The sequence below is a fragment of the Serinus canaria genome, chromosome 2 (genome assembly GCF_022539315.1).
Source record: "Serinus canaria isolate serCan28SL12 chromosome 2, serCan2020, whole genome shotgun sequence".
Classification (NCBI taxonomy): Eukaryota; Metazoa; Chordata; class Aves; order Passeriformes; family Fringillidae; genus Serinus; species Serinus canaria.
The window spans coordinates 51,886,702-51,896,064 of NC_066315.1; positions in this window are offsets into that span (position 1 = coordinate 51,886,702).

Below are 9,363 nucleotides of genomic sequence, written 5' to 3' on the forward strand. Positions count from 1 at the left end.
GGAAGACCCATGCAAGGGTTAAGGTGGAGATAAGACAATTTTCAGCTAAAAATTAGTTAGTAAGTACCAATTAGTCCTTAGTTATCGATGAATTCTTAAAAATCATAGTGTGAAGAGTTTTCCAAACTGCCTGCCTTAAAAAAAACTCAATATGGTTTAATTTCTAGTAAGCAGTGTCACACTGCTTATTTACAAGGTACTCAGGGAAGCAGACTGGGGAGGAGCTCACTTCACTGCAATTGCTTCTGTGCATCAGCTATTTAAATATTTGCCCATCAACTACCCCAAACTAGCAAAAAGACCTTTTAAGTATAAAAAGAAATTTGAAGATGTGTAACCTGGTAGAGGAATGTGTATGTGGTTTCATTTCTTAAAGATCGATATTAGAAGAAGGTGAAGGTTCACATTAAAAACCTGTGTATAAAAATGCAGAACAGTGTGTACATTTCCCACTGAGACTCTCTTCTCCTGGTGGATTGAGCCTTGACTAAAACAATCATGTGGGAAATCTGACAGTTCTCTCATAAATTTTTTGGGTCTTTTCATCAAAGCCTTTTCTCTCCCAAAGCCAACAGTAAGGACTTTTAGCAGAAAGATGGAAGTACTGATTCAAGAAAGCCACTGCAAAGTTGTCTGAAAGTCACAGTTTAAGTGTCTCATGTCCCTATCGTCTTCAGTCCAGGTGGCCTGGGGACACCAGTGATACAGGACATGTGTTCATCCTGTGAGTATACTGGATGAAGCAGTCACTCTACACACCTCTACAGGTGTTACTAGGGTACCATTTTTCTGAATTCTCCAGGAACAAACCACATTGTCTGACTGCCTGTACTCTGTGGCAGTTCTGCCCACTCATTGTATCATGTCCACTCTACTAAACAAACACTCCATTCGTGTTTGATGTGGAGCAGGTTGAGATAGACTTAAGAAAAAGCACATTAAGAATAACCAGGATCAAAGAGAGAAAACACTGCTTAAGACTTGGTTGCATCCATGTTGTCAGAAAACTCCAGATTCTGTAGTGTGCTCGTAGGGCTCATGGCCTTGAATTCAGCCCAAGTCTCCCTGTACATCTGTAGAACAGTTCTGATTGTAACAGATCTGACAAAAGTTTACATGACCAAACTGAATGACCACAGATCCTGGTTGCAAAACAACATGAACTACCTGAAGTTCACCTGAAAACCTGGTGAGGCCAGTTACTTTTAGTCAATGATGTGAAATTGTTAGAAGTATTAATTTGTAAACAAATTTGGAACTGTTAATACTTTTGAAGAGTCTGTCCTGCTTGCTGACTCATTTTGTGTGGTTTTATGGACCTGATTTCTTCAAATTGCCTCCTAATACACTGGTTGTCCTCTCTCCTTTGCATTTACAGCTGCATTTGCGAAGTTTTAGAGCACAGATTTCCAAAACATTGTATCTCTGACCATTGAATTCATTCTCCTAAAGCAGGAAAACTGGTCAAATACATTACAGATCTATTTTGTGCCATAAATATTGGACAATTAAAAACCTAATCCACTGTCCTTTAAAGACAGTGAAGGGACATTCACATTTATTTCAGTAGGGAGCCTGAAGCTCAGTACCATGAATATGTGCACTCCCGGTACACAAAGCCTCATTGCTATAAATTCCTACGGAAAAAGCTCACAGCCTTTTCAGAGCTCTCATCCGGAAGCCTTACATTATTAGGGTTTTTGTTCCTTTGGTAGGGTCATTGCACTTTCACTTTAAATCATGATACAGAAATTGATGTGTTTCTTGCATCAAATGCCACAAAAGGCTTTATATGGTATTTGTACTTGCCTTAATGACCATGCTATTTGCAATGTTGGTGACGTCAGTAGAATACTCGTTTATTGAACTGCATTTGTAACCTTTTTTGTGTAGCTTTTTGTGAGAACTGTTGACTATTGCCATCCTTGAACACTCAAAAAACTTCAGAATCAGACCCTAAAGTAATCAAGAACAGATTAATATTTTTGAAGAGAATATTGTGATAGAACAATATATCTAGATGTGATTTGAAAAGAAGCTATAGCAAGATTTTAGATAAAGGGCTGGCAACATCTCTGGTACATATTTGTCCATGGAACAAAATGCAGGTCATTGCTGGCTTCCTTGCAGGCCTGGAATTTGTCCAGCTTGGTTCTTTTACCTTTAGGGAGCTGATACTTTTAGAAATTATTTCTAGGAAAACATTGGAAATAAATTATAATGATTATTTTGAAATATCTGTTTGTTGATGTCAGCAGCTGGCTGATGGCATCAAGCTGATGCTATTAGCTAAATTGAAAAAGGTTCTCTTTCATGTTATGCAGCGTGTATTTGAATAGGTTGGATGTGAACACTTACAGTACTATGAAAATAAGCATTGTGTGACTGAAAACAGTTTTAAACTGCATTCCCCACCTCTTTCTATAAGTAAAATCAAAGACAGTTCTTCAAATTCTTCACAGAGAATGGAGAGAAAAACAAAACTCTTAAGGGGGATAAAGATTAGTAGTAGCAGATACAGGAGTTCTACTTGGCTTATCATAGTTCTTTTGACTCCCATAGCTTTAAAGAATTTAGTCTCATGTGAAGAGGACTGATCTAGTGGTTGTTGGGCAAACTGAGGGCTATCAGAAGAAAATCTGCATGCCACAGGTTTCCTGTTTGATGCTGGGCAAGCCCCATTCCCTTCCTCTAGGTTATCTGTATGTAGTTTGGTACTTTCCATTCAGAAAGACAAAGTAAAGATTGCAAGCTGACCTGATAGCAGAGGCCATCTCTGTTTAGACAGATGGAATCCATTGTCTGTCTTTCAGAGGCATTGTGTTGATTTAAAAATGCATGTGTTGCAGCATAACAGAGAAGTTAAATTCTTTTGCAAAGTGAGGACATTCTATTTTTCCTGTAAAACCAATATGAACAACCGCAGTTTCCCAATCTCCAATTACTGAAACAGAGAGAAGCCTCCCCAAAGGGCTTGTGAAAGACCTCCACAGATCATTTGGGTATAAACAGATAGTATCTTTGTACCTAGTGGTTGCTTACGTATAAAAATGGGATCACAAGCTTTTAGACTTTGGCCTTTCTGGCAGCAACTGCAAAAAGTTCAGGAAGTTAATCTCATTTTCTGACTGGGATAGTGAATTTAGGGTTAAGGAGATTAGCTGCGGTGTATATTCCCAGGAAGAACTACTGACAGCTGCAGTGGAAGCTAAAAGAAGAAGGTTTTACATCTAAGGCAGAGAAAAAATAGAAGAAAGGCAAGGCAAGGCAAAAAAAAAAAAAAAGGGTAAAAGAGAAAAAAAAGGAAAGAAAAAAGAAGAATGAGAGAAAAAGGAAAACAGAAAAGAGGAGAGAGAAGAAAGAGGAAAGAGATGATGAAATATATGAGAAATTATAGGAGAAGAAATAAAAGTGGGGAAGGGATAGAACAGGAAGGAAAGGAATGGTCTTGGCATATTGAGAAAAATCTGTCATATACATGTTACTGTGGTTGATCCTTGTGATAGGTCAAATAGTGATACATAACTTTAAAGGTGTGGTGAATGATCCCAGCTAGAAAAAGGCAGAGAGCACTAGCAGTGACCTGAGCTAGCCTTATGGAGACATTTTAGTAGGGTTGCAGGAAAGGCTGCAGGAAGGCCTTAGGCACTGCATTGTTTGGTCACTGGAGTGTGCCTGGTGGTTTCACCCCAAGCAGAAGGGTGAAATTGTATGGGGGAGGAGAGACATCTGGACAGACCATCAAGCACAGCTACCTCCGCAACTAGGGCAGTGAGGAACCCAGGGATGTCTAACTCTAAATGAAGATCTTTGAATCTTGGAAAATGTGTTCAAATTACCTAGGCAATTATTCCAAATCAGTTCCCTGATCTGGTGGTATGTGATGACTGCTTTCCCAGTTAGAGAATTTCTCTAGAAGGGTGGACAAGCGACTTTGCCCTTTAAAAAGCAGAAGGTAACACTGTGTTGTTTTCCATTTTCCTCACTCTGCAAAATTTCAAATGAAGGGCCTGATCCCATGCCAAGTGGAGCACATGGAATTACTTCCTTGCCTTTGATACATTCTGGCTCAGCATTTAATTAATAGCCCCGATTTTATAAAGTTTTTGGTTTTGAACTTTTCACTCCACCTTTCCCAGATAGAAAGATGGAACCCACACTTATCTCATTAATTTCAGATGGTTTGTTTCTGCTTTCAAGGTGTGCGTGTGGAGCCCTCTGAACTTCCTGGACACAAATGAACATTAAATCTGCCTACACTTAAAAGTAGGTCTCAATAATGCCAAACTTTTTTGAAAGTGAGTTTCAATCTGATTTTGTTTGTAATGCTCTTACGCATTCCAGGAAATACTGACATATTTGAACTCCAGAAGAACAGATAGCAATGAGAAGTGGATTGAAATCTTGCACATTCAAATACAGAAGAAATTTAAAACTTTTGAAGATGTGCTAAATTTTTCATTTGATTGATTAGTTACTTGCTGATTAGTTACTGAAATGAGCCATTCAGAGCAAAAAATGTCCATTTGATTTCAGCAAATATCCAGTTTTGCAATCTGCACTCAAAGTGAAAAATGAAGAGTAATTAAATGACCTACACTCTCACATCAAGCCATACAGTTTAAATGTTCAGCTTCCATGCAAGTCAGGGGGGAAATGCAACAGCTTCCAAAGAAAGAAAAATCAGGAGCTCAGGGTGTTATTCAAATTGAATACAACTTATCTTAAGCTTACCATGCTCAAATCTTAATTTACCCATTTAAGGTCCTGAAGAGACCGAAAGTAGGTGAAAATGTATTTGGGCTCAAAATATTATTTTAGACATCACTATCTGAAAAATGTCCTTGCTTTTAAATCTCCAGACTATGCTGCCAATGCAAAGGGGATTTGTTCAGGAAGACCAGCTGTCTGTGAGTGTCTGTGGGTGCACTTGCAGTTTGACTCCTTTGAGAGCAGCCCCAAAACACAGCAGTAAGGTAGAGGTGAGGGGTATCTCTCCTCTCCTGCAAGAAGGGGGTGGCGGGCACAGCAGGGTGTGTCAGTAGCCAGCTGGGGTCACAGACCTTACCCTTGGTGGGAAGTAGGTCTGCAGGGAGGATTCAGTGCAAGCCTGGGGTGGAGGCACAACAATTTTGAGGACCCAGAGGAGGGAGGCCTTGTATTTGGAAGTTGAAATTTGGTATTTGTCCCTTTCTTGGAAAGGAGATGACTCCAAGATGTTTTTTAAAGCCAGGAAGGGATGGAGGAAGGCTTCTAGGCTGTGGAGCAGGCTAGGTCCTGCTGGCTGTTAGCTGTATGATTCGGGTCACTCTGTCATGCCAGATCTCTGAGTGCCTGCCTGTGGGAAAGAAAGCCAGCAAAACTGCCAGAACATTAACAACTGCAGGTCTGTAAGTGTAAAAAGACCAGGGTGCAATGACAAGTCTCACCTGACACATGATCAGAAATATATGGCAGGTAATCTTAGGGCATAAAGGGCCTGAGCTCTTTGCTGACTGGCTTCACCCAGGATTTCTCTTTGTTACACTTCCTCCTCTTGTTCTCTGGTTTATCCAGTTGCTTTGCAATGTCTCTGGGCAAGGACTGCCCTTGATCAGGCATTCCTGTGTGTTTGATCAGAATAACGAGGTACTGATGTTACAGTGATATGAAATCTAGTCTTTTTGCATAGCTATAAATTTTTGAGGAAAGTAGCTGTCTTTCTTCTTGCACTTTTGGAATTTGTCACCAAGAAAGTATCTAATTTCTTCTATCACTATGGGTTTGGGCTACACTCAAAAGGCCTGAATTTTCTTTTTTTTTTTTTTTTTCTTCTTCTGTTCCTATTTCAGATCATCAGCTCTTAAAACTGCCTTACACTTATTCCTTAGATTTCATTTTTTCCCCCCACCCTATGAATGTTTTCAGTTGTCAGAAGAAGAAATGTGATAATTTGGAAGGTTCACAGAAAGCATGTTTTGTGATTATTGTTTTTGTGATCTGTCCAATGTAAACTGCTTTAGAAAAGCTCTGTTCCAGCCATTCTAATTCACTTTTGCAGAATACTGGATTTGAAGTTGACTAAAGAGAAACCCTTTTCTTTTAATGGGTATTCTGAGAGGAATGCAGCTTAACTGTTTGGTTTCTGTCCTGACTTTTAGCTCTGCCTCGTGGTGCTCAGAGGGAGTCCTAATGTGGTTAACTTGAAATTAACCTTCCTTTGACACTTTTTTATTGATGAAAAGGAGCAAATGTGCCTCTTCCAGTGCTTTGAGTGTTGTGGTAGAACAATTTGAGGGTGCCCTATCTAAGTCTCATCCCTAGTGAGATCTCAAATAGTGACAAAGAATTGTACCTCCTCCAGATGCTGCAGTCAGGGAACAACTGCCTGTGCAGGCTTAAGAGGGAGATTCCCACAGAGTATCTGCAGGCAGTTGTGTTGCAACTGGAAGCACTGGCAGTACCTGGGAACACAGTCCCAAGGCAAGAGCTGAGCCACGCAGCTCAGCTTTCTGTGGGTGGAACAACACCAGTGCACACCAGCTGGGAACACAGCTCGGTTTCATGTTCCAGCTCACTTCAGAGCACTTACACTCAGTGTTTACAAGGTTGCTGATGCTTGCAAAGGCAAGGCTATGTTCCCACAGCTGACTTTTTCTCACTGATCCTGGAGAATTGCTGAACAATCTCTGGGGTGTATGCCAACTTGATAGGAAAGAATTGCCCTGACTCTGTTTGTTCTGTTGCTGTGGCCCCCTGGCAGCAATCATTCCAGGAATTAACTTTTCTAAAATAACAGGACATTTGTTTTCTCTAATCCTCTAACTTCTTTAACTCTTGCCAAATCGGAGCAGTGGTGGTGGGGAACTTAACTAAGTCTAGTTCTTCAAACTGATCACTCCAGTAGCTGGACTTGTGCTTTTCATTTTCTTCCCCTGGAAAGTGCAGAGATGATGCTCACTTGGCCCTTCCACTCTGTGGGAGGAGCCAGGCCCACAGAGGGCCCATACATGGTACTGATGGGAGTGTGCAGCAGGACAATTCTGTTCAGACAATCCATGACTGGAGGGCTAGAACTCATAGTTTGGTGTAGACACACGCAGTTTGTGGTAATTGGGAGTGGGGCTGTGGCTGAGCCTCATCCCTGACGGGCTACAGCTATGTAGGGCAGGTGACCAGTCCTGAAGGTAATGAGACACAGAGTGCCCAGGTGCCCTGACCAATCATGAAAGGGACACACATGCAATGCATGAATGATGAGGGGTATGGAAGGGGTATGGAAGGTTGGGCTGAAGGACAAGATGAGCAGATGCTTGCAACCTTCTGAAGTGATGTTACTCTGTATGGGCAGGTGCTTGAAGCCTTCTGAAGTGGTATGGTTACTCTGTATGGGTTGCAGCCTTCTGAAGTTGTATGATGATACAATGTGTGATGTGGCTGTCTCAACTCTGATAGTTTGCCCCCTGTCATGGTGGCATTCACCACTAGACAGTGATGTCCTCTCCTTCCATACTGCTTCTTAGGTGTTGAAGGATGGAAACCTAACCTCCCAGTGAAATACAGCCAAAGCCATGTTGTTTAAGAGCACATTTAGTCCCAAATGCAGTGGAGCTGTGGAGTGTGGTCTCAACAGCCATTCTTTCCACTCTGGTGTCATTGTTAGAAAAGGATCCATCCTCGTCAGAGGGACGCAGCTGGTGTGACAGTGATGCTAAAGTGAAGTTGTGCTATTTCTCTTGCTATAGGACATACATTTCTGCTTTGAAAACAGATTCCTAGAACATATCTAAACAGAAGCTGCTGCAACATGCAGTGAACTTAAATCATGACATTTCACTCTCCTGAGTTTGATGTAGATGGTTAAAATTTTCCTCGAAAGGAGCACTGGTTTTGTTTGGTTGCATGGCAGCTAACAGCAGTATAACAAAGCAATCAAACTTTCAAAACCTTTCTGATTCAGTTCAGTGTCTTGTTCCTCTCTCTGATGCATCTGTTAACCTTCAGAAAGCTACGTGGGTGTTTAGAAGAATAAGGTGTTTTACATTAAACACATTTTTTATCTGCCTCAGATAAAGAATGGCTTTTGGCAAGAGTTACAGAGGCAGGAAAAAAAATTGCATGCTTAAATAGGGGGTTGGTGTTTCCTGACCTTTCTTCATAAAAAGCAGAAGAAATAGTTGGGTTTTTTGTGGTTTCTTTTTTTTTGCCTTTTTTTTTTTTTTTAATACTACTTAATGCATGTGGTGCAGTTACCTAAAAAAAAAAAAAAAAAAAAAAAGACTTTTTTTTTTTTGAAGGAAATTAGCTAATGCTTGAAGAAACTAAATTTGTATTTGGGAACTCTGCTCACATAAAGAATTCCTTAAAAGTAATTTCTTGCCGGAAAATCTAGAATTATCTTTTAAATCAATTTATAAAAATGATATTTCTTTTGTTTTCTCTTGTTTTTAATTAGAAATTGGATGTAGGATTGGATTATGTGACTTGATTAATTGTTCCTTCTTTTTTTTTCCTTGTCACATACTGCTATTAAAACATTTTGGTGCATACAATTAATCTAGTCCTTCAACGTGAATAGTGGACTCTCGCTGACTTGGAAATTCTGGAGCTCAAACTGACATTTAACCTCTGTCCAATGGTTGTATAATGCAAGTAATTAGCTGTCAATTTTACTTACACATGTGTATTCCATATGTCCATCAATTTTAACTCATTCTTTTTCATGGTATGTGATACATCAGATATTCCTTTTATGTAGTGCAGGCTTTAGTGTTTCCATCAGTAAAAAGCTTTGGTCAAAGTTTTGCTCCTGTTTTGCAGATAATTGAGCCTTACAGGTCTGTTTGGGGCTCAAATACATTTTATGCTAATCTGCATTTAATTAATGTGTCTCTTTGTTTCACTGAAGCATTCAGAGTATCAACTCAGTTTGTGATGGCTTTTGTCATTAGTGTCCTTGTTGGAATATTGTTGAGACCAAAGGTCACTTTTGTGGAGCAAGTGATGGATGTTCTATGATGCTCTGGGCTACAGAATGCAAGAGGAAGGTTTGGGGTGTGTCTAGGCAGTAGGTACCTGACCTAAAAAGGCTATATAAATCAAAACTTTTTGTTTGAATACAGAAATGAGGCTTTTTTGCCAATAAAAAGTCATTAGGTGAAAACTTGGAATGCTTAAAGCTTGCTGTGAATGTATAAAATCCTTCTGAATGACTGAATCAACACATGAATGCTATTTCTCTTTTAATTTAATTAAGTAACACTTAAACATCATTGGTACTTGACATTTAGGTCCCAGTTTGTAGCAGCATCTGCTGTTAGGTTTGGGAATCTCAGAAATTATGAGTAGCTTACCACCTGATTTTTATATATATCTTAAAAAAAT